This window comes from Schistocerca piceifrons, chromosome 3 (assembly GCF_021461385.2).
Source record: "Schistocerca piceifrons isolate TAMUIC-IGC-003096 chromosome 3, iqSchPice1.1, whole genome shotgun sequence".
NCBI lineage: Eukaryota > Metazoa > Arthropoda > Insecta > Orthoptera > Acrididae > Schistocerca > Schistocerca piceifrons.
The window spans coordinates 707,457,424-707,484,871 of NC_060140.1; positions in this window are offsets into that span (position 1 = coordinate 707,457,424).

A 27,448-nucleotide genomic window follows, 5' to 3' on the forward strand; every position below is an offset into this window, starting at 1 on the left:
ATGAATTGGGCCCAGTCCCTGAGCTGACCACTAACATGAACCACCATGTTTATTTATACATTCTGAAAGATGAGATGTTGCCTTTGAGTCAACATCTGCATGATGATTATGCTACTGATACCCCTATTTTTCAAAACGACTGCAGAAGAATTCGTTGGGCTGGAAAGATATGTGGCTAGTCTTCTGAACGCCTCCGGCTCTATTCATCTGCACTGGTCTGCACAATCACATGACATGAAACGCACTGTAAACATATGGGACATGTTGATACAGCGGGTAAAATGTCCACATCAACGTTCAAGCAATGTGGTGGAATTACGGCATCATTTCCACAGCGAGTTGGTTGCGACGTACCTGCACAACCTTGTGGACTTACTTCCTAGCCGAATCCAGGCAGTTACCAAGTCCAGAGCCGAAATTACGCTGTATTAAACAATTCTTATAATGATTTCTCAAAGGGTGGCTAATTTTTTGACTGGTTAGAGTATGACACAAGCCGAACTTAGAAGACGTCGTATTGCATTAGACCGAGGTGACAAAAATCTTGGGATATCTCCTAATGTGGCGTCGGACCTCCTGTTGCCCGGCGTAATGCAGAAACTCGACGTGGCATCGACTCAACAATTGGTTGGAAGTTCCCTGCACAAATATTGAATCATGCTGCGTCTACAGCCGTCCGTGGTTGTTAAGGTTATGCTGGTGCGGGAGTTTATGCACGAACTGACCTCTCAATTACGTCCCATACATATTAGATGGAATTCATGTCTGGTGATCTAGGTGACCAAGTCATTCACTAGAATAGTCCGTTCTTCAGACCAATAGCGGACAATTCTGGCCCGGTGACACGGCGCATTGTTATCCATAAAAATTCCGTCGTTGGTTGGGAACATGAAGTCCATGAAGGGCTGAAAATGGTCTCTAAGTAGCTGAACGTAACCATTTCCAGTCAGTGACGGGTTCAGTTGAAGCAGAGAACCCAGTCCATTCCATGTAAACAAAGCCCACACCATTATGTAGACACCATCAATTTGCACAGTGCCTTGTTAACATCTTGGATCCTTGACTTCGTGGTGTCTGAGCCACACTCGAATCCTACCATCAGCTCTTACCAACCGAAATTGGTGCCCATATGACCAGGGCACGGTTTCCCATTCGTCTGGAATCCTGCCCATACGGTCAGGATCCCAGGTGGGGCGGTGCAGGCGACGTCGTACTGCTGGCAAAGGCACTCGCACCAGTCGTCTGCTTCTATAGCCCATTAACGACAAGATCTGCCGCTCTGTCCCAACGGATACGTTCGTCGTTCGTCTCACATTGATTTCAGTGGTTATTTCAAGCAGCACTGCTTGTCTATTAGCACTGATAACTCTCCGGAACCGCCGCTACTCTAGGTCACTAAGTGAAGGCCATCGGCCAATGGGTTGTCCGTGGTGAGTAGTAATGCCTGAAATTTGGCATTCTCGGTACACTGTTGACACTGTGGAGCTCGGAATATTGAATTCCCTAACGATTTCTCAAACGGAATGTCCCATGCGTCTTACTCCAACTACCATTCCGCGTTACAAATGTGTTAATTCCCATCGTGGGGACATAATGACGTCAGAGACCTTTTCACATGAATCACCCGAGTACAAAAGACAACTCCAGCAACTCACTGCCCGCTTATACCTTGTGTACGCGACACTACCGTCATGTCTATAAGTGCGTATCGTTACCCCATGACTTGTCATATGGTGTTTAACTCCGTCATATGGTGTTTAACTCCTCGTTTCTTGGTTTCTTATTGCAGCGGACGTAGTATGAATATAAGATGTTTCAAAGCAACAGTACATGAAATATGTCGTTTTTGATACCATTTCTTAGAGTAAAATGACGGGAAGCTATCTATCGGTAGTTAGAGCTGGTGTATTTAATTATTTTGTATTAAAACTTGCGTGCTATAAAAGCACGCCGTTTAAATGGTACGATTTGTCATAGTTAATTATCTAATAATATCTGTGGTTTCAACCGTTAGATGTCTGTGATTACTGCATATCATGTACCGTAGATGCTCAGGCTATGTTCAAACCGTGGTGTAATCGATAGTGGGCGCGCTGTGAAGAAAAGGATGGCAGGTTTTTGTCTGGCTAGCAACAAATATTTTATTCACCATACGTTTCGTAAATGTTGCTGGACTTTCTTGTTTATTTAATAGAAGCATCGATAATATTAATTATAAAGAATATAGTTTCTGCAATTCTTGTTGCATAGGCCAGCGACAGTAATGTTTCCCCTGTCGCCAGAAATCTTAACGTAACTGCCATTGATGTCGGAAAGTAAACACAAGTTACACACTGGAAGTTTTTGCTGTTATGAAACTTTGTCTAAGATGTACACCTCGGTTTTATGGACTGTCTCATGTTCGCATCTCGCCGGTAAATATATTTTCAGTGACGATCATTACCTTTGAAAAAAATGTCCTATACCATTCGAATGAAACTACGAAACACATCACGACCGTGAAATCTATTTGATGAAATACGTTACTTCAGAGTGACGGAAATCAATACAACATAGAGAATATGAGTATAATGCACTCAAAGACTGACATTACACTCTGCGGTCGTTAATCGCGATGAAGAGCACGTTCCGTGAGATGAAGTAGGTCGTTTCAGAGCATGGAGCAACCACCACGAATGTGCTTCGCCTGGACGGGATGTACTGGACTGACCAGCCACTAGCCACGTCTGGCCACTGTCCAGGCCGTTCACACTACGAACCAGCCCGGGACGGGGGAAGGGAAAATACACTTGTCCGCATTTTCACGCTGTAAAATATGCCATATTCACGAAATTATTGCGCGATCGCTACGGTCGCAGGTTCGAATCCTGCCTCGGGCATGGATGTGTGTGATATCCTTAGGTTAGTTAGGTTTAAGTAGTTCTAAGTTATAGGGGACTGATGACCTCAGATGTTAAGTCCCATAATGCTCAGAGCCATTTGAACTACGAAGTTATTTTTTCTGTGAAAGCTTTACTTTCCTTTCGAAAAAAGAAAAACCTACTTATCATTTCGCGTGGAGTTTTGGTTCCTTAACTTTCCTCAATCGATTTTGAAGAAAGTACGCGGTTAAACAACTTGAGTTTTTATACACGTGGTAGCGTAGCATCTTAGTAAACCGTTAAATAAAAATGTCGTGCGATGAGGGCCTCCCGTCGGGTAGACCGTTCTCCGGGTGCAAGTCTTACGATTTGACGTTACTTCGGCGACTTGCGCGTCGATGGGGATGAAATGATGATGATTAAGACAACACAATACCCAGTCCCTGAGCGGAGAAAATCTCCGACGCAGCCGGGAATCGAACCCGGGCCCTTAGGATTCAGATTCTGTCGCGCTAACCACTCAGCTACCGGGGACGGAGAGTAAACTGTTTACCATTTACTTAACTAACAACAGTGAAATGACGCTATTTATCAAGCGCGTACTATCGACTTACAAATCTTGTACGTTTTAGACCATACATTACTGTGAGTGAAATATAGCTAAAACAAAAAATATGTTATGGAAATGGTAGTGCCAATGATATCTTGTCTTCTTTCAAAACTATATGCCAGTTACTGAACGACTTTAATCCTACGATCCTAAGCCAAGGAGTTGGCGAGGGTTTAGCGTAGTGTCAAACTTTGCAGGACAGAAAAGCGAATTACTACCCATCCCGTTGCGGGCCAGCCGCCAATGTGAAATCCGTAACGCAAAACAATGTGTTGATATCCAGGCGCCTAAACCTGCCGTTAATTACCCTTTAGAGATAAAATTATACTTTATGAGGAGTAAAATAAGAAGGTATGTATTATAATGTAGTCAAGACTTTATTAGTTGACAGAGATTACTTTTTTTAGTGGTTTGGAGTCTTGACCAGTACATGAATGTTTGTGTTTGAGCAGAAAATTAAATAAGAATAAAAAATTCTTAACAGTCGGTAGACCGTCTGCTCGCGAAAGGCAAAGATCCCAGTATAGAGTCCCGGTTCGGCACACAGTTTCAGTCCGCTAGAAGTTTCAAATCAGACGGCTGCAGAGTGGAAATTCAATATGTAAACAATTCCCTAGGCTGCGGCTAGGCCATGTCTCCGCAGTGCCCTTTCTTCCAGGACTTCTAGTCACGGTAGAACTTCTGTGAAGTTTGTGACAAGGCCGAATGAAACATAATAGCAGTGAAAAGAAAAAAAAGGTAAGGCCAAGGGAACGTGGAACGTCTAGGCAAAGTTCTGAGAAAAAATCTTTCACCTTTTAGTAAGACACTTTACTTAAACAAGAGCCAAGATTTTTCAATTAAAAACTTCCCACTGTTTCAAGAAAATAATTTAAATATCAACAAGCGACCTAACCCACACCCCCACTTTAGCGCTTTAGGAAGGTTCATAATTACCCAACTATTAAGAGGAATGTTAATCTCAAATTTACATCTTTCTGCCATCTAAATGCAACAATTTTTCGTAAAAAAAAAGGTTCGAACTATTTAAGAGAAAACAACCATGTTAGAGACCTGCCACATATACATTCAAGACAAGCTTCAAATTATGTATGATTGCTTTAAAATATTAAAGTCTACACGATGCCATCATACTAAAACAAAATCTGACAACTTCTTTAAGTTAAACAACAAGATGGTAGAGAACGTGCCCGCAAAAGGCAAAGGTCCCGAGTTCGAGTGTCGGTCCGGCACACATAATCTGCCAGGAAGTTTTATATCAGCGCACACTCCGCTGCAGAGTGGAAATCTTATTCTGGAAACATCCCCCAGGCTGTGGCTAAGCCATGTCTCCACGAGTGCTAGTTCTGCAAGGTTCGGAGGAGAGCTTCTGTGAAGTTTGGAAATTAGGAGACGAGGTACTGGCAGAAGTGAAACTGTGAGGACGAGGCGTGAGTCGTGCTTGGGTAGCTCAGATGGTAGAGCACTTGCCCCTGAAAGGCAAAGGTCCCGAGTTTGAGTCTCGGTCCGACACACAGTTTTAATCTGCCAGGAAGTTTCAACAAGAAAACTGTTAAATTCTTAATGATTTGAGAAAAGGAGGAAAAATATATGAGAGCCCCGGTCGAGGTACACCTTCAAGGCAAGCTTTCAACTACGTATAATACTCTACGTAGCCCTTTACTCGGTGTGCCGTTTGCCGAGCCGCCGTCCCTCGGTTGTCGCAGGTGCGGCCGTCCTGCCTCCCCGACCGATCGGCGTCGTCTTCTACAAGGCGTGGCTCCCTCGCCGGCAAAACTAGAACACACTAAGTCGTGTGTTAAAGCCCGGTTCCATACCACCAGTCGAGAACTAGTTTCAGTAAACACTTACGGAAGAGAAATACAAGTCCGGTGCGAAACAGCGTAGTGCGTCTGTAAAGCCATAGTCAGTATGGAAATGCCAAGCTACCAGGGCTCAAAGGCAACGGGCAGAAAGAAAGGACCGCAAGTCGACGTAGCCATATCGAACCAAAACACCACAGAGACGATACCGAAACCCAGAACGCCTCAAGAGGTGGCAGACAGATGCAAAGATTAAACCAAACAGTCCCCCAATTTAGATCAACTCAGAGGAGGCAGCAACTTATACAGCCCATGGGTGAAATTAGTGATACACACCCATTACTCCGAAAATGTCGTGAAGTATTCACAACGGTATATTGGGTGGGCCTTCAAATTATTTGGATACATGTAATAAAACCGCAAGCAAGGCGACACTACCCATGCGTATTCTTCCCGTAACACACATAATCAAACAGCTAAGGCTTAAGTCAAGTTTGTGACTAGGGCCAAAATTTCGTGTCAGGGATCACAGCACTACGGCCACTCCACCAAGTAATGGAAGTCAAAGATGGTCGCTAAGTAGTGGAAACACGAGTAGTGCGGGCGATGATACCCTTGCACCGGACGCCAACTCCTGAAAAACGATGGGGCCGCCTCCTGTCTGTACTGGCGTTCGCGTCCTGTCTCCTCTTGCCACCTCCGTCCGGCCAGAGCTGCTCCACCCGACTATCAACCATCGATCTCTCCGTTCGCCGTACTGCCGATCGCGCCCTCTTGCGGCCACCGTCGCTGAAATTGAGGTGCCTCCGCGTGGCGAGCGCCCCCACCAGAACAAGAACATCTCAGAAATGAAGTAACAAAGGACAAACAAAGCCCGTGAATTTGAAGGAAGCTGAGCCGAAGCGAAGTTGGGTTGGGTTGGGTTGCTTGGGGGAGGAGACCAAACAGCGAGGTCATCGGTCTCATCGGACTGGGGAAGGAAATCGGCTGTGTCCTTTCAAAGGAACCATCCTGGCATTTGCCTGGAGCGATTAAGGGAAATCACGGAAAACCTAAATCAGGATGGCCGGACGCGGGACTGAACCGTTGTCCTCCCGATGTTGAGTACCGTGTCCTAACCACTGCGCCACCTCGCTCGGTGCGAAGCGAAGTAACAAAGGACAATTACGCCCCGTGAATTAGAAGGAAGCTGAGGCTCAACGTTCCCCGCCAAACCCAAAGAAACGCCCTACCCTTTTGATGTGTTGAGTGTTCATGGAGGAGGTTAGTCTTCCTTAACCTGGGAGACATGAACCCTGGACACCATATCCGATTCAACATTGCACACAAGAAAGTTGAGCGGACCAAATACTCGGACGATCTCAAAGGGACCCAAAAACCGGGGTACTAACTTACTAGAACAGCCCTTCCCCCTTTTCTGGTTAACAGTGGGGCTGCGCACAAAAACTCGGTCACCTACCTTACGCCTAAACTCCGTACGCCTCTTATTATAATGATCGGCCAACCTCTGATGTGTCCTCTGAATACTTCGGCGCGCCTTCCTCTAATTCTTCTTTAGTGTTTTAGCGTCGATAGCCCAACACAAAGGGAGCAGGGGCAGCCTTCAATGACTCATGTTGGGCCGTATTAAATACAAAATTCTGCCACCCCACGGAGCGGTCGCATTTACTCTGCGAATTATTATAGAAGCAATAAGCTTAGCTTAATTCCTTTGGCCCCTATGGGGGCATAGGGCATCCAGGAGAACTCGCCATCCGTCTCTGTCTTTGGCCATTTGCCTCAATTCTGCCCAGGTCTTGCCAACTCTTTTTGCTTCTCCTTTCACTGTCCTCTTCCATATGACCCTTGGTCTTCCTCTCTTCCTTGTTCCCTGGGGATACCATTCCAATGCTTTTTTCTCGATGGCTCCAGCTGGTTTTCTCAAGGTGTGCCCCAACTAGACCCACTTTCTCTCTCGTATCTGGTCTTCTGTAGGTATCTGGTTTGTTATTCGCCAGAGCTTCTCATTACATATTTTTTCTGGCCACCAGATATTCATGATGCGTCGAAGACATCTATTTATGAAGCATTGTAAATGGGCTGTTATCTTTTTATCCATTTCCCAGCTTTCACTGGCATACAGAAGTACAGCCTTCACATTTGTATTAAAAATACGGATTTTTGTTTTGTACGTGATATTTCTATTTTTCCATATTGGATACAATTGTATGAAGGCAGCATTTGCCTTTTTAATGCGGTTTTTCACGTCATCACCAGCTCCACCATCTTCCCCCATTATACTACCCAGATACAGGAATGACTTGACAGTCTCCACCCGCTGCTCACCTATTAGCAGTGGCACCTCCATGTTCCCTGAATTTACTCCCATTTCCTTTGTTTTGCCTGTATTTCTCTTGAGGCCAGCAGTCTCTGCTTCTTCTTTCAGCAAGTTTAATTTAGCTTGCATATCAGTCAGCCTTGGAGCTAACAAAACTATGTCGTCTGCAAAATCCAAATCCTCCAGACGTTCATCGATCCCCCACTGGATTCCTCGTCTCCTGCCTCCTGTGACTCTTCTCATAACAGTCTAGAACAAGTAGAAAAAGTGTTGGTGACAAAATGCAACCTTGCCGGACTCCAGTTGTTACTTTTATGGGCTCTGTCATATTTCCCTTGTGGAGTACGCAGCATTTGTAGCCATCATACAGATCTTTTATGATGTTTAAGATCTTCTGTGGTATGCCATACTTCCGCAACACCTGCCAGAGCATTTTATGTTTCACGGAATCGAAGGCCTTTTGAAAATCAATGAATTCTTTGCTTTGCTCTAAAATGATCCTAAGAGTGTTAATAAGATCAACACAACTGCGTTGTGCCCTAAAACCGGCCTGTTCTTTACGCAGTCGCTTTTCAAGGGATTCTTTAATTCTGTTTAAAATAATTCTGGTGTGGACCTTACTGGGCACTGACAACAATGTAATACCACGCCAGTTGTTGTCTGACAAATTTCCCTTTTTTGGGAGCTTTACCACCAAACCATTTTTCCACTCCTTTGGAGATTTCTCTTCAAGCCAAATATGCTTCAGCAAAGGATGGAGCATTTTAACAGTACTTTCAATATCGGCTTTTAAGAGCTCCGGTGCTACGTTGTCTAGGTCTGGAGCCTTTGTATTTTACAATCCTAATTTCGTCCATTGTGGGCCACTGCAAATTTATATCTTGATCTTCTTCGACTTCCTCTGGAACATTTCTTACCTATTCCTCTTGGTTGTCTTCACCATTTAACAGTTCCTGGAAGTGCTCTTACCATCTCTGCAGCTGTGCCTGTTGGGTTGTAAGCATCACCCCATCCTCGTTCCTAACTGGTCCTTCATGTCTGAAATTCTTCATTGACAACCGTTTGGTAATATTGTAGAGCTCTTTCATATTTACTTGTCTTGCTGCCTCTTCTGCTAATTTTGCTTGCTCATCTATCCATTTCCTTTTATCTCGACGTAGCAATATTTTCACTTTTTTGTTCACCTCCGTGTATTCTTTATGCGCTTCGCTCTTCTGCGCTCTTGTCTTACAAATATTTAACTTAAGTTTTAGTTCTTTCCTGTGGCTGATTTATTCCTTGTAGCATCGGAGATCCATTCCTTGCTTTGATGTGCCTTAAATCCTAAGATTTTTTCTCCCGCATCTAAATAACTGTCTTTGATTTTTTGCCGGCATGTTTCAATTCCCTCTTCCGTAAAGTTTTCTTCAGAGAGGACCTGAAATCTGTCTTGTAGTTCAAGGGCAAATGTTTCTTTGATCTGTTGGTCTTTTAACCTTGCCACATCTATTTTCTTGCACCTGTGATTGAGCTTGGTTCTATTTGCCACTATCTTCAGTCTGAATTCCGCAAAAACTAGGTGGTGGTCACTTCCAACGTCTTCCCCTCTTCTATTTCTCACATCTAACAGAGAGTGTCGGAACTTGCGGCTTATGACTATGTGGGCTATTTGATTTTCGGTAACGTAGTCTGGAGAAACCCATGTTATCTTATGGCAGTTACGATGTGGAAACAGTGTGCCTCCAATGACTAGGTCATGTTCAGCTCATGTACCTGTCAACAGTTCACCATTTACATTCCTGATCCCCATGCCATGCATGCCCATGATATGTTCAAGCCCTTCATTTTCTGAACCAACTTTTGCTTTCAAGTCACCCATTAAAATTTTTATGTCCCTAGAATTTGTTTGTCTAAGGACTCCGTTAAGCTCTGTACAAAATGCATCTTTTAATTCTCCTTTAGCTATTTCAGTAGGTGCATAGCATTGAATTACAGTGACATATCGCACATCTGTTTTAAAGCGAGCGGTTATTATCCGTTCTGAGACTGGCTTCCACTCCAGTAAGCTCTTCTTGCTGCTTTTAGATAGTAAGTGCCCTACACCGTTCCTATGCATCGCGTCCTCACCTGTCTGACCCACATACAGCTACACTCCACCATTTTGTGTTTGGAATTCCCCAGATTCTGGCCACCTTACTTCACTTAGTCCCAATATATCTAGTCGATAGTTCTCCATCTCTTTTTAAACCTGTCTTAGCCTCCCTGCCTCTCTAAATGTCCTTACATTCCAAAAACCGATAGCAATAAGAGCTCCTTTCAAATCGTTATAACCAAGCTCCGCAAAATATGGTTGAGAATGATAAGGGTAGTTGTGACGGGGTGGATAGCCTGCTCAAAACAAAATATCCTAAAGCTATTAGATTTAAAACTCGGGGCATTATCGCTGACCAAACACCTCCACGGGCAAAGATGGAACTTATCCTCGAGAGCTGTCGAATGTTAATATGGGCCGTAACCCACCGACTAGAGATTAACCAACAGAAGCGTGAGAAGGCGTCCACTGGTTACCATAGTGAGTGCGTGGCAAAAGACCATTATAATCGATGAAAACTCATCCATGGGATAAGTTTTCCTAGTGGATTGCAGAAGACCTTTACCGGTTTTTGCTCTTTTACAGATTTCACACTTAGTTACCATCCGCCGAACATTCTTGTATAAGGAAGGCCAAAACAAATGGCGCCAAATAATAGCGATAGTTTCGTGGACACCTAGATGCCCTAGGATGAAAGTACTGGAACACAGGCTGGGCAAACAGATTTGAAAAACACCTGACCGCACCGCATAACAACAAACTAGACGTTTATGGATGAGATGAACGGCCACGTGTTCCCCGTACAATACCGTATCTTTAATGGCCTTAAGCTTTGGATCATTGTCCTGTCTTTGCCTGAGGTCCCCGGAAAGTTCTGGGACTTCGGATAGTATAGTGCCTACACAATCCTCCGGATTCGAATACTTCTCAGACTGCTGAACCCCAACCTTAAACATTCGACTCAAGGCGTTGGACACCTGATTGTCGGTGTCACGGATATGCTTCTCCTTGAACAGGAAAGCCGGAATTCGGACAGCCCAGCGAGCTATACAACCCGCCTTACGTGGGCGCGCCAACACCCTACTGAGGGCTTGATTTTCTAAAGCAAAAAGCACCGCTAGCCTCTCCCATTCATAGGCAGAATACTTAAGCTCTGCTGGGGACAACCTTCTAGACACATAGGCCACCGGTCTATGTTCCCCTTCCTGCTCTTGGAGGAGGACTACCGCTACCACACAAGTAGAGGCGTCAGTTTGGACCACAAAGGGCAACTCGAAGTCAAATATAGCCAAGATGGGCGGGTTACTAAGATCCTGCTTAACAGCTTGGAAGGATGCATGCTGAATTTGATCCCAACGGGAATTAACCCCTTTCCTGTGTAATTTATTAAGAGGGGAGGCCTATTGTGCCACGTCAGGCACATATCTGCGGAAATGGTTGGCCATCTCAATGAATCTGGCAACCTCCTTTTTATTTACAGGAAGGGGAAAGTTTTGGAGATCCTTCATACGCTCCTGATCTATCCTAATCCCTTCGGCCTAGAAAGGGAATCTGCCGGAGCACCAAGATGACCTTACAAGGTTCCAGGGTCAATCTTGTTTCGCTAAACCTCTCTAACACTACTTCTAAATGTCGCAAGTGTCCCTCAGATGTGGGGCTATAGATAACAACATTGCCTCGAGATGACTGGGAGTTTGTATTGTCCTCATCATTTTATCATCATTCATGAAAATGGCGAGTTTGGACTGAGCAAAGGTTGGGCGTTTGTACGGGCACTGATAACCGCGAAGTTGAGCGCCCCAAGAACCAGACATCATCATCATAGATAACAACATAGTTATCTAAACATTTAAATTTTAAGTCGCCGAGCACCCAATCTAGTAACCTATACAAACAAGACGCTCCTGTCGATAGGCCGAGCGAAACTCTGTTCAACTCGAAGAGATTACAACCACTAAAGAACGCAGTAATGTGCTTGGAATCCTCTGACAGCAGAATTTGGTAATAGGGTTGGTTCGAGTCCAAAACAGGGACATATTTTGCTTCAGAGAACCTTGTGAAACAATGATGAATATCAGGTAAAGACACCCACTCCAAATAGCCTTTTCATTAATTAATTTGTAATCAACTGTCGGTCGGAACTACCCTTTACCACACTTAGGAACCAAGAACACAGGTGACGCGTAGGGAGGAAGTACAAGGTCTTATGACCCCTTCACGCAACATACACGCAGTGGGGGAGGGGGGGTGGATAACCTGTCGGGCGATTGACGAAGCGGAACAAGGTCAATCAACCTGGTTTGGTACTGGATTTTATTAGTCACGCCAAGCCTACTGCTGGGGACCACCGGAAACTAATGCGGCCCTACAGACAGTTGATTCCTTTGTTGTGGCTCAAAATGGCTCAGTTCATAATACCCAGCAGCATGCAGAACAGAACACACCGGCAATGAGATCGTATATGAGCATAAATCAATTCGTTCCCCTGGACAGGATTTAAGATGAATATTGGGTTGTTGTGGTAAGAGAGAGAGATTTAGGAAGCAGATTTCAAATTGTAAGACATTTCCTGGGACAGATGTGGACTCTGAGGACAATCTATTGGCTATGAACTGTAGAGTAAAACTGAAGAAACTCCAAAAAGGTGGGAATTTGAGATGTGACCTGGATAAACTGAAAAAAACAGAGGTTGTACAGAGTTTCAGAGAGAGCATTAGGGAAAGATTGACAGGAACAGGGGAAAGAAATAGAGTAGAAGAACAATGGGTAGCTTTGAGAGATGAAATAGTGAAAGCGCTAGAGGATAAAGTAGCTAAAAAGACGAGGGCTAGTAGAAATCCTTGGGTAACAGAAGAGATATTGAATTTAATTGATGAAAGGAGAAAATATACAAATGCAGTAAATGAAGCAGGCAAAATGGAATATAAAAGTCTCAAACATGAGATCGATAGGAAGATCAAAATGGCTAAGCAGAGATGGCTAGAGGACAAATGTAAGGATGTAGAGGCATATATCACTAGAGATAAAATAGATAATGCCTACAGGAGAATTAAAGGGACCTATGGAGAAAAGAGAGCCACATGTATGAATATCAAAAGTTCAGATGGAAAACCAGTTCTAAGCAAAGAAAGGGAAGCAGAAAGGTGGAAGGAGTATATAGAGGGTCTGTACAAGGGCGATGTAATTGAGAACAATATTATGGAAGTGGAAGAGGATGTAGAGGAAGATGAAATGGGAGATACAATACTGCGTGAAGAGTTCGACAGAGCACTGAAAGACCCGAGTCGAAACAAGGCCCCAGGAGTAGACAACATTCCATTAGAACTACTGACAGTCTTGGGAGAGCCAGTCCTGACAAAACTCTACCATATGGTCAGCAAGATGTATAAGACAGGCGAAATACCTTCATACTTCAAGAAGAATATAATAATTCCAATCCCAAAGAAAGCAAAACTCTACCATCTGGTCAGCAAGATGTATAAGACAGGCGAAATACCTTCATACTTCAAGAAGAATACAATAATTCCAATCCCAAAGAAAGCAGGTGTTGACAGGTGTGAAAATTACCAAATTGTCTGTTTAATAAATCACGGCTGCAAAATACTGACACGCATTCTTTACAGACGAATGTAAAAACTGGTAGAAGCCGCCCTTGGGGAAGATCAGTTTGGATTCCGCAGAAATGTTGGAACTCGTGAGGCTATACTGACCCTACGTCTTATCTTAGAAGATAAATTAAAGAATGGTAAACCAATATTTATAGCATTTGTAGACTTAGAAAAATCTTTTGACAATGTTGACTGGAATACTCTCTTTCATATTTTGAAGGTGGCAGGGGTCAAATACGGGAGCGAAAGTCTATTTACAATTTGTACTGAAACCAGACGGCAGTTATGAAAGTCGAGGGGCATGAAAGGGAAGCAGTGGTTGGGAAGGGAGTGCGACAGGGTTGTAGTTTATCCCAGATGTTATTCATTCTATATATTGAGCAGTCAGTGAAAGGAACAAAAAAAAATTGGAATAGGAATTAAAACCCATGGACAAGAAATAAAAACTTTGAGGTTCGCCGATGACATTGTAATTCTGTCAGAGGTAGCAAAGAACCTGGAAGAGCAGTTGAATGGAGTGGACAGTGTCTTGAAAGGACGATATAAGATGAACATCAACATAAGCAAAACGAGTATAATGGAATGTAATCGAATTACGTCAGGTGATGCTGAGGGAATTAGATTAGGAAATGAGACACTTAAAGTAGTAAAGGAGTTTTGCTATTTGGGGAGCAAAATAACTGATGATGGTCGAAGTAGAGAGAATATAAAATGTAGACTGGCAACGGCAAGAAAAGCGTTTCTGAAGAAGAGAAATTTGTTAACATCGAGTATAGATTTACCAGTGTCAGGAAATCATTTCTAAAAGTATTTGTATGGAGTGTAGCCATGTATGGATGTGAAACATGGACGGTAAATAGTTTAGACAACAAGGGAATAGAAGCTGTCGAAATGTGCTGCTATAGATGATTGCTGAAGATTAGATTGGTAGAGGAGGTACTGAATAGAATTGGGAAGAAGACGAATTTGTGGCACAACTTAACTATAGTTCGGTTGGTAGGACGTGATCTGAGGCATCAAGGGATCACCAAGTTAGTATTGGAGGGCAGCGCGAAGGGTAAAAATCGTAAAGGGAGACTAAGGGATGAATATACTAAGCAGATTCAGAAGGATGTAGGGTGCAGTAGTTACTAGGAGATGAAGCGGCTTGGACAGGATAGAGTAGCATGGAGAGCTGCATGAAACCAGTCTCCGGACTGAAGACCACAACAACAACAATAACATCGTGTTGTCGACCATCCAACATTAATCCCGCGTGGTATATAAAATCACAGCCCAGGATCGAATTAACAAATTCTTAAGTACTAACAACTTAATCGGCCAGGGAGACTTTGTAATACTGAAACCAACCACAAACACCAGCTAAAAGCAGCTGATGGCTGCGAACAGATCGACACTTCCGACGACAAGTTCCTAAGGGAACAAACTAACAAAGACCGATGCTCCAGGTATCAATGATAGTCCAGCAGCGTTTCTGAGCTCCCAGAATCAACAAGGGTGCCGAATGGCTCGTGATTCAACTGGGCACACACAAACGGTAAGGGCTCAAGCATTACGCTCCCAGTTCGAGGACAACGCCTAGCAAAGGATGGCATAGACTTCATTCCCGTCTTAAGATACCGACAACTATCTCCCCTTTTCACTGAAGCGGACAGACCTTAACTTGTTGTCACGGGGCGCTGTCGAATTTGCGTTGCACCTAACACATACTAGCTCCCTAACAAATCAAAGTCGTTGAACCCACTGATTATCAGCGTAACTAAGTTACTCAATGCTGGAAACCAAAGCGGTTAATTCATCAAAGGTGGCGGGTTTAGTAGCAAAGGTGATGCGTGATCGATCCTCGGGCCTCATCCCTTCCAATATCTTATCGACACTTTGACCCTCGGGAAGTTGCAATTCTAAGACCAAAACAGCGGTTCGGATCCGTTCTATATATATAGTCCAGGGCCGATTACTTGATTGCACCCTCCAATAATGCTTACACTGCAACTCGTTGTTCAAACAGGGTGGCAGTTCGAAACTGATCACTCGTTGACTTAACTGCTTCAACCCTTTTCCCTCGCGCAAAACATCAGCAAATATCTGTCTCAATGTCGCACTAGTTAACGGGTACAATGACCGAAGGACCTGATAATGAGGCAAATACAACGCGTTCGCTTGACGCTTGTAAGTAGGCTGTTTAGCTTTTTTTATTGGTAACGCCACGTAGCGCTCTGTATGAAAATCACTGGCTGTGCTGTGTGTAGTCTGTGGCTGGTTTGCATTGTTGTTTGCTATTGTAGTGTTGGCTGGTTCAAATGGCTCTGAGCACTATGCGACTTAACGTCTGAGGTCATCAGTCGCCTAGAACTTAGAACTAATTAAACCTAACTAACCTAAGGACATCACACACATCCATGCCCGAGGCAGGATTCGAACCTGCGACTGTAGCGGTCGCTCGGCTCCAGACTGTAGCGCCCAGGACCGCACGGCCACTCCGGCCGGCTATTGTAGTGTTGGGCAGCTGGATGTTAATAGCGCGTAGCGTTGCGCAGTTGGAGGTGAGCCACCAGGAGTGGTGGATGTGGGGAGAGAAAAATGGTTCAAATGGCTCTAAGCACTATAGGACTTAATTTCTGAGGTCATCAGTCCCCTAGAACTTAGAACTACTTAAACCTAACTAACCTAAGGACATCACACACATCCATGCCCGAGGCAGGATTCGAACCTGCGACCGTAGCGGTCACACGGTTCCAGACCGAAGCGCCTAGAACCGCACGGCCACACCGGCCGGCTGTGGGGAGAGAGATGGTGGAGTTTTGAGAGCGGATGATCTGGATGTGTGTCCATCAGAGACAGTAGATTTGTAAGATTGGACGTCATGAACTGAGATATATATATATATATATATATATAATGACTTTTGAACACTATTAAGGTAAATACATTGTTTGTTCTTTACCAAAATCTTTCGTTTGCTAACGATGCCTATCAGTAGTTAGTACCTTCAGTAGTTAGAATCTTTTATTTAGCTGCCAGTATTGACGCTCGCTGTATTGCAGTAGTTCGAGTAACGAAGATTTTTGTGAGGTAAGAATTCATGAAAGGTATAGGTTATTGTTAGTCGGGGACATTCTTATGTAGGGATTACAGAAAGTCAGATTGCGTTGCGCTAAAAATATTGTGTTCAGTTCTGCTCAGCTGTTTGAAAGTCAAATAACATAAGATGTTTATCAGCACAGTAATTCATTAATTTTTCTAAGGGGACGTTACACGCTCAAATTCAACCGGAAGCCATAAAACCGCCCCGACGTCGTTCATGGACTCAATGGACAATTGATCAATTTCCGTCCCATACGGCGTGGCAGTGTTACTGAAATTATTCATACCAAAACACTCAGGCGAAGTAAGCGTCCGACCAGGCTTATTCAAACCAACTTGAGTATCAGAAACCCGGTCTCCACTCGAACTTGCTACATCCTCTGAAGCAAACCAATTTACAGCATCTAGCAATTTGGCAACCTGGCACTGCAGTTGTTGACTAACTTGTACTCGTTCGGTATCAGGCTTAAAATGGCCAAACCACTAATCCTATTTTCCCAAAGCAAAAGCTGAGCCTGAAGGCGAGCGAGTTGCTTACGAGTGGGAGGAGTGCCGTCAAGAAAATCAGTGTTCCATCCTAAACCGGCCAACGCAGCAGCATAATGTGGCAGCGCGACACCTACCTCGCCAACAGTTCCCGCGGTGACGACGAGAGGCTTATCCAACGTCGCCCTCACCCGCGATGAGATCGGCAACGCTTCCCTCTCCAACTTGAGAGCGAACCTCCGCTTCATGGACGATCTGCTGTGTCTTAACAAGTTTAGCCCCGGTCAACGCCGCGCCTCCACAGTGAACTGTGGCCTGAAAATCGCAAATGTATAGGTAACAAAACTTTACGTAACTATTATATCACTAAATAAATAAGCAAGGTGAAAGATGCTTAAACGTCTCCCCCCCCCCCCGTAATAAAAACTACGCTCTGAGTAACCAGTTGACTAGGCAAAAAAAAAAGGTCCCTCCACCCACAATAATAAGAAAAACGCTATGAGTAACCATCTGATTAGGCAAAAAATAAATAAATAAAAAATAAGAAAAGTAATAGCAACTTAAAAACAAACATGGCCAAGGGAACGTCTGTGATGTTTGTGACAAGCCCAGACAAAACATGTAGCGTCTAGGCGAAGTTCACGGAAAACATCTTTCATCTTTTAGTAACATACTTTATTTAAACAAGAGCCAAAATTTTTCAATTAATAATTTTCCAATGTTTTAAGAAATATAATTTAAATAAAAAGAAATAACCTTATCCACACCCCAACTCAAGCGCTTTAGGAAGGTTCACAATTAACTATTTCTTAAGAGAAATGTTAACCATCAAATTTAAATCTTTCTGCCATTGAAAAGAAACAATTTTCTTTTAAAAATTCGTTTAAGAGAAAACAACAATTTTAGAGACCTACCATATATACATTCAAGGTATGCTTCAAATTATGTATGATTGCTTTAAAATATTAAACTACATGATACCACAATACTTAATAAAATGTTACGACTTCTTCCAGTTAAACAACAAGAAAACATAATCAAAATATCCACGGGTGTGCTGCCGGTCAATAGTGCCCAACGGGCACAATATTTCGGCGATCATACATGTCGCCATCATCAGGTGAACTGACGGACTGAGCTCAGTAGATTTGCGCTTGCAATTAACGAGATATTATTTTCAATGCTATGTCAATGTGTTTTCTTATTTTTCTCTTCAAATTGTGATTTTCTGTGTTATCGTGTAAAATATTGTGACAATAATGGCGTGTGAAAAACGTAATACTAGGCTCCAAAGTAAACTGAGAATTGACAGTGCAAATCTACATGCATGCCACAACTCTTTTACTGTACAACAATGAAAAACTATAACTACAAAGGAAATTCTCTCTATAATTACGCGCTAGCAATAAACAATAGCTACACTAACTACACAAACTACAAGAAAAAATCAGATTCCAGTGAGGTATCCTCGGCTAAGGGTTGACATATGAAACGTCCCCTTAGAAAAATTAATGAATGACTGTGCTGATAAACCTCTTACCTTATTTGATTTTCAAACAGTTGAGCAGAACTGAACGTACTCAGACATTTTGCTCTTTACCTGTTCTGATCAACACTAAGCTGGCACACAATATTTTTAGCGCACACAATGTTTTTAGCGGAACGCAATCTGACTTCCAATAATCCCTACAAAAGAATGGCCCTGACTAACATTAACCTATACCTTTCACAAGTCACTTACCTCACAAAAATCTTCGTTACTCGAACTACTGCAATACAGCGAGCGCCACTACTGCCAGCTAAATAAAAGATTCAAACTACGGAAGGCACTAACTACTGATAGGCATAGTTAGCAAATGAAAGATTTTGATAGAGAACAAGCAATGTATTTACCTTAATAGTGGTCAAGAGTCATAATATATACAGCAGATACAGCAGTTCATGTCATCCAGTCTTACAAATTTACTGTCTCTGATGGACACACGTCCAGATCATCCGCTCTCAAAACTCCGCCATTTCTCTCCCCACATCCACCACTGCTGGCGGCTCACCTCCAACTGCGCAACGCTACGCGCTGTTAACATCCAACTGCCCAACACTACTATGGCAAATATTGCAACAATACCGACCAGCCTGAGACTGCACTCAGTACAGTCAGTGATCTTCATACAGAGCGCTACGTGGCGTTACCAACATAAAAATCTAAACAGCCTACCTACACTCTTTATTCTCACGAAGTAATCACAGTTATTGACGAGTGACATCAGATTGATTCCTTATTTTTAGACTTCCAGAAGGCTTTTGATACCATTCCTCACAAGCGACTTCTAATTAAAGTACCAGTTGTGTGACTGGATTTGGGATTTCCTGTCAGAAAGATCGCTGTTTGTTGTAATTGGCAGAAAAGTCTTCCAGTAAAACAGAAGTGATATTAGACCCTCCCCAAGGTAGTGTTATAGGCCCTCTGCTGTTCCTTATCTGTAGAAACAATTTAGGAGATAAACTGAGAAGTCCTCTCAAATTATTTGCAGAATTTGCTGTCCTAAAGTCATCAGAAAATAAAAACTAATTACAAAATCATTTAGACAAAATACCTCTATGATGCGAAAAGTGGCAATTCACACTAAATAATAAAAAGTGTGAGGTCATCCACGTGAGTACTAAAAGGAATCCGCTAAATTTCGGTTACGCGATAAACCGTACAAATCTAAAGGCTGTCAGTTCAACAAGATACCTTGCAATTACAGCTACGAACAACAGGAATAGGAATTATCACATAGGTAATTTTGCGGGGAAGGCAAACCAAAGACTGAGTTTTATTGGCAGAACACTTTAGAAGACGCTACATGTCTACTGAAGAGGCTGCCTATACTACGCTTGTCCGTCTTCTGCTGCAGTACTACTGTGCGCTATTGGATCTTTGCCAGATAGGATTGATAGTTTCATCTAAAAAGTTCAAAGAAGAGCAGCTCGTTTTGTATTATTTCGAAAAAGGGGAGAGTGTCACAGATAGGATAGGCGAGCTGGCGAGACAATAGTTAAGACAAAGTTATTTTTCATTATAACAGGCCCTTCTCATTATATTTCAATGTTCAGCGGTCTCCTCCGAATGCGAAAATATTTTATAGACCGTCACCTAGACAGGCAAAAAATGATCATTCTGATAAAATAGATTCAACTTTTCGTTTTCCCCGCTCGTAGTTAGAGAGTAGAAAGGTAGAGAATAGTGTGAAAGAGGTACAATGAATCCTGTGCCAGGCAAAACAGTGTGAATTGCAGAGTAGTCATGAAGCTGCAGATGTAGATGTATACTCAAACCCAACAGGAACGGCTGTTGTCAGTGAATGCTAGTCCACCTTGCGAACATGTGAAAGGAACTGCATGCAGTGGTCATTTGAACTCGCATATCTCGCATAAGGCTGTTGCTAAGAGCGGCTCATGAAGCGGCACTTCTTCAGTTGGCCAAGTGACGCAGATACTGTACGGCAGATGGCTGCAGGCGAGTAATGGTGCCTGACGAGGCGCAATTTTCACTTTCAATAAATCGAAGAAATCGAATGCACCGGAGGTTGTGAAGTGGATGCTTATTTCAACATCCTCGGTGACAAAGTGTCCCCTCTATCTTCTACATCTTCATCATGAGATTGATGTAGACACTGTTGTCCCCCAAGATGACATCAGCCGTGTTCACAGGGCTCCAAATATGAGTTCGTCGTTTGACAGATACTCATGACCATCATCGCAGTTGACTGGCTCGCGATCGTAACCTGATAGAGCATGTCTGGAACTATTTGAAACAGCGGATATAACATAGCAATCAACATGCCCGCAGTCTGATAGCTTTACACGATATAATCATCAAATGAACGGCTTCATCTGGGTATCTCATATCAGATGGTATCTCTGATTTCTTTCTCACCGAACTGACATGAGCCGTTATCAAGGCAGAATGCTGTACTTGTGCGATATCTCCTGGAGGTGAGTAGTGTTTTGTCCGGTGTGCTTAGGTGATGTCCTATTGGACGCTGAATATTTTTTCAAAAAATGAAGCAGAGCATAAAATAATTGATAAATGCAAATATTTGCTTTAAAACAGTCGTACCAATTTCGGCAATTTAATTTAAGCTTTCAAAAATGTTAAAACATCAACATCAATATAGCTTCCTTAGTTCTCTTTGCCGGAATATATGCAACTGCACTGAACTTGAGTTAGTTTTCTGTAACGAAGATATCAGCGACCAAAATTGAAATGTAGTCAGACCACCAGTCATAAGTTGAGAGGTGGCATGGGCCACCTCTCATATTTCTATCTTACGATTTCCCTCTCTAATTGCATGCGGTGAAAAGTTGCTATTCCTTCACACGTGGACTTCCCACGCAGCGTCTCTCGTCACCCGGGTGGTCCGGTGACAGGCGGGCTCTGCTGATCTTGAAAGGGTAAGCCGACGGGTGTGAGGGAGTCAAGTGACTGCTTTCCAGACGCCGACATTGTAGAATAGCGGCAGACACGCTCGCTGGGGACTGAAGTAGTGGCTGGGCTAGAGGTTCCGTTACTTCGCAGAAACTTAGCGAAAACACTTTCTGGCGGGCTACCAGCGAGGCGTGGGAACGACTTGTGTGCCCAGGCAGGGCGGGCAAATACCCGCACCTTCTGCAAAATCGTAACTGTGATTGGCTTGCTCAGGGCATAGCTCCGTGACGTAGCAAAATCGGCGCAGAAATTGGCGCCAAGAATCTCCATGGGTGGAATGGTAGTGCTCCGGCAATAGAGTGGAATTTTCCGCCGGTTTTTGAGTTGCTGATTGGAACGGTTAACCACGGCCACTGTCGTGGGGGCAGGAATGTTCGGTGTTCGGTTTGTACGGGTGCTCTTGTGGGTAGTCGGCTCTCGCCTTTCAGTCGGAGTAGGTTACAACACTGAGCTCTCGCTGCTCTGGACAGCCTGCCTTCCGTTGGCTGTCTAATATACTTTTATTTGATTGTAACTGTTTAACGAAGTTGCTGAAGTTTCGACTTCAACGTAACTTTCCGAGTATAGTTGGCAATTGAGCGTTCTGCGTACAAGCGGCCTATGTTGTCTGTCTTGGGCAGTTTTGGCTAAAGTTGACTGTATCGGAGTTACTGTGTGACTTCGCTTGTGAAAATCAATCACTGTACCGTCAGTGATTGTGTGGCGAGCCTTCTTCGTCTCCCTCAGAGGCGCATTTGTATTGATAGGAAGTCTTTAGTCTGGAACAACCAGACCAGGACAATTTGTTTCGGGCTATACTCGCGAAATTATCATCACCACGACGGGACGTCAAAGCAACCAGCCATCGCTTCCAGTACGCCAGATCGTGTGCTTGCAGCTAAGAAGACAGCTTGGTAATGTACGTCCGCAGCACCGGCAAAGCAGGCATTTTTGCTAGGCGATAATCAGAGCTCAGCAGAGCGCGCCTGTTCGTCTTTTCTAACTTTGTTCTATCTTGGGTGTTCATTGGCTGAGTTCTCACTAATGTAGCAGCAATTAATGTTGGGTTAGCTGTGCGTCTCTCTTAAGATTTGAGTTGCAAGGAATTGGCTCCACATACCACTTCGTCATAAACGTCACAATCTAGTTTAGGGACAACTTCATCTTCACAGCGTTTATTTGAGTATCCAATTTGAGCCAATTTGATGTATTGTAAATGTTTCATGTGTTTTTGTTTATTATTTTGTTTTTAGTCTTAATAAATCATATTGTTATTTTGGACAGAACTTTCATTCTGTTAATCGGTAGAGCAACCCTATCATTTCTCACTACGTTAATGAAACCTTCCTTAATTTAACTTATTTATCAAATTAAATTATTGCAGGTGCCAAACTCTTTTCTACTCCACTTGCAGGGTTGATTACAGTCAGTTCGCGTATCTTTTTAATCCATGTGCAACAGCAAAAGTCGGAGTTAGAATAGGGGGGCTTAGAGTATCATTTGCATATGTAGATTCTAGAAGAATTTAGTGTTAAATACACTGCTAGCCTCGGCACCTCGCATAAAATGGCGACCGTTAGTCTCTGATCTTTCCTGTGAATCACTGATAAGCTAACAGTGTTCTTAGTAGGAACATTCAAATTTTTTTCTCTACTTTTTTTTAGTGATTAGTACCCAAGTTCTTTTCTTGTAATTCCGAGATTAGTTTTTATTAGCAGCGCATGATTACAGTTTTTGTTTTCAGTGTATATATTTTTTGTTTGTTCATTGTTTTTTTGTGTTTCTTTGATGTGGTGTCCATACCACATCACACCTTGTCGGGTTTGTGTGCAGTTTCTGTACCACAACAAATCGTGCTTGTAGTTACAGCGTTGGAACGGCGTTGTTGAAATTTTATGTTTATGTGGAAAAATATTGGGAGTAGATGATTTTTATTGTGAATTTTAGATAAATTTGTTTTTTCATGAATGGTCACGAGAGGTAAGGCACGACTATTGTCGAGCGAAACTAAAACAAAAGAGGATAGCATAATGGATAAGAGGCAGGTTACTGACGAGGATAGGTTCGGAGATGAGATGGGCACATTTTTAGCAGGACAGGACGACAGGGTCATTGATGAGGAAGGTGATTTGGACGCGATCTTAGAGCAACGTCGCGACCGTGATTATGATAGTGAAGTGGAGGATGGAACAGAGACAGGCACACAGGTCGAGACGGTAACAGAAGTTTATAATCAAACGAACGAGAGCAGACAGGGGTCAGCTCGGTCACGTCAGAGCTCTAGCGCCCAGGTGTCCAGAGTTACATCACCCATGTGTGACGAGGATCAAAATGATGACATTAACCCAATACTGAGCTTCCTACGATCAATGAGAGAAGAAGCTGACGGACAGCGTAAGAAGGAGAAGGAAGAAGATGAGAAACAGCGTAAGAAGGAGAAGGAAGAAGCTGAGAAACAGCGTAAGAAGGAGAAGGAAGAAGCTGACGAACAGCGTAAGAAGGAGAAGGAAGAAGATGAGAAACAACGTAAGAAGGAGAAGGAAGAAGATGAGAAACAGCGTAAGAAGGACACAGAGACAATAATTTCGCATAGAGAGGAAATTCGTGGGGAATTACTAACAATAAAGAAAGAATGCGGAGAAGCAAAACAAATGTCAATGGTAGCACAAAAAGTAGCAGGCCTAGCCAAAACGGCAGCAACAGGGGCAATGAAAATCGCAGAAGCAACTTCTCAACTTGCAGGTCGCTTGCGACGTGCGACACAAGCCCACTCAAAATCCCTAGCGTTCTTAAAAACCCAAGGTAATATTGCGGTTACGAACATCACGAAACGAATGAAAGAAGTAGAGAGTCGGATAGCAAAACTAGAGCGAAACGGGCATACGAGCACTGCGCGTTCGGATACCAATGATGGAGTACACAGAATTGTGTCTCCGAGGAAAAGCCCGCCGTGCTCTAGCCCAGTGACAGAGTGCGGAACTAACAATGCACACGCAGAAACACCTAGTAATAGCTCCAATAATTGTAGCCCACTTAGGAGAGTGAATTCTGAGTGCCACTTCCACTGTGATACAGAGGTAGCACATCACAGTTATCAGCGAGATAGATCATGACACTCAGCAGACGTGCAAGTATCGGAAACGAGTGACAACACCAGTGCGAGGATCGGACAGGATTTTGATCAGAATCACTTCCTGTCGATACTAAAATTCCAGAAGTTCAAAGATAATGGAGGGTCGATGCATCCGAAAAGCTGGGTGATGCAGTTTACAAATTCATTACCGTCGTCATGGCCAACCCAGGCAAAATTAGAATTCATGTGTGGACACATCGAAGGCCAAGCCGCGGAAAAGATGCGGGGTGTGGCAGCGACGTGTCGGACGTATCAGGAATTTGTTGGTGCATTCCTGCGGACCTACTGGTCAAAGGAAACGCAAGAAAGGATTAAAGAGGAAATAATATTTTGTCCTGAACTGGAAGTGTCCGGGCATAGGAGCGCAACCAAATTATTTGATGATTTACTCAAGAAGAATCAGTTTTTAGATAGTCCATATAGCAATGGATAAATCATCAAATTTTGCTTTTCCAAATTGCCAGTTAGGTATCAACAGACACTTGTCGGGAAGTGTGGATCTGACATAGAAGCATTCAAGAGTCTATTGCGCGAACTCGAAGTACTCTTTGATAAACGAGACGCAAAGGACAGGAAGAAGGCGCAAAATAACAAATACCACTGGCCAGCAAGGGAAGACGACAACAAATCGCATAATCGCACTTGTCAGGTAGGAAACCAGGGTTACGGAAATCAAGTTTACGCCATTCAAGTTTATGGAAACCAGAGACACGGAAACCAGAACGTCAGGGAACAGGGTCAATCTAGACAAGGAATCTGGGACAGGAGGAATAAGGAACGGCAAAGCGACCGTAATTGTAGAGAGCGAAATCAAGGACAACAGGAGAACCAGGAGACTGAAATTAGACCTGCAAATCCTAATGCACGTCAGAGGAGGGGGAGTCTAACAAGGGATTGGCGCTAGTCCATAGGACTCCACCACATCTCTCACACAAAGAAGTTCATGGAATAATAGTAGTTTAAGTAATGTACACAGTAGAATAGGCAAATATATGAACCGTTCTTCGGGGAACAATAATCGTTGCATTAATAGATTAAGATTGTTAAAGTATTAACACGCTGCGTTGGCTTGTAAAAGAATTTACTGCTGCTAGTCTTTTTTTTGTATATGTTCGCGACTTCCAATGTCGATGGAGTAGGAGGCACTACCATTCCATGATCAATGTTTTTGTCCTTTCCTGTCTGGTGTCCATGTTGAGGGATAATGATGAGTGAGGAGATGTCGCACAAACGGGCGCATACAAGAACGTGCTCCTAGAAGCGTTCTGGGATGTCGTGATACGCTCCATAGCGGCCACAACCAATTCGTGAGACGTTCATACCAATGCTTGCAGGCACACGTCAGTGTACTGCAAGATTGTGGTATATTGCGTGATTTCGAGGATGAACATGGGCAGTATAGTTTTTACAGAGATGCGCCAGCATCGTTGTCTTGCAAGTCGGTGTGAACCTGTGAGCGTTTGACTCCAATGGTGCCCTAGACGGTAGAAATGCGGGCATAAAGCCTACCATGCCAATGTGCTAGTTGGGGATTTAGTGTGCTGCTCGTGACTGTCACAGATGAATAACCAAGGAATTATACTTGGAGATTCGTGACATACTGTGTAGCTGGAGTGCGGTGGGCGACTGAATCCTCAACAGGAACCAGTCCTGGCTTGGTCATATTACATTGCCTCTGGAAAGGGGCGCTTTGATTGCAAAAACCGCATCACATAGAAAAAGAAGTTGCAACTATGAATTTATTGTCCTGTATAGCCATGGCTAACCCAGTCTCTGGAGTTTCAGTGAGGCGTAGTGAGAACTCGGAGGCCATGTCGTACGGCGCGCACATCACTGTCGTCAATAGCGGCGAGCAGCGAGACGTCTCAGCGTTACAGGAATTATATAAGAGTGTTGTATAAGGTAAAAATAAATAAATAAAAGAGAGAGAGAGAGAGAGAGAGAGAGAGAGAGAGAGAGAGAGAGAGAGAGTACCATATACTAGGATAAGTTAAACTTTAGGATTTAACATTAACTAGATCCCTAATATTGTGAGGGTTTTCTACCACAAGTGTTTGTCGCCCGCCTCTTGGGATGCTATTTTTCAGGTCACCAAACCACAGACCCGAGATGGAGGGGCGACGGGCGAGCGAAAGTAGAATAGTTGCATGTTCTTTATGGCACAGTAAAACTTAGACCTGCATAACAACATAATTTAACTAAAAGACATAGAATGTAGATCGTTGGCAAATGGTAGTTAATTCTTGAACATGTCTACTGTCGATCTATATAATTAATAGTAATATTAGTGCAGGCCCGCACATTTAGTTGTTCAATGAATACATAGCATCAGTTGTCACACACTATATACAATAGTGAGATCGGTGTCTACACAAATATCAAGATAAATTATTTCCATGTCTAGATTAGATACACCATGATTTTGTTATAATGATAGCCATAGATTAATAACTATAAAAGTAAAATAAGAGTGTCTGAAATGACAGACCATCAATGTGTCGTTATGTAAATTTATTATAACATAGAAGGTCATGGGAAAAAGTTAGGCATAAGATTTTTGTCAGAATTGAGCAGATGACGGGTATCGTGACAATGCAGAGGTAAGCCGGAGCAAAAACAAGAGGTCTTCGGTTACCTGGAAGAAGGGGAGCATCAGCATGCCACCTAACGAGAAGGGCGCGGGAGCGTCCAGTCCTGCAAGCTGACAGTCACCGGGCCGTATACCTGAGGGATTAGGCGGGATCCTCGCCGGGCCACAAGCGAAAGTGAGGCTGGCCGTTGACACTGACACGTGACGCACACGCGACAGCCAGTCAGCTCTCCGGACGCGGCAGCCATTTCGAGGGATTCCCTGTGGTAGACCATGTTGTCGTGAGTACACGAAAAAGATCACATATGGTGTCAGAACCTGCGCCTCATGTGCCTCAGGACAGAAAGGGACGCTATATACTCACCTGTTTGGGTTTTTACAACTCACTAGCATTGGCCGATCTGCATACACAAAGCAGTATTGTGCCACAAACTCT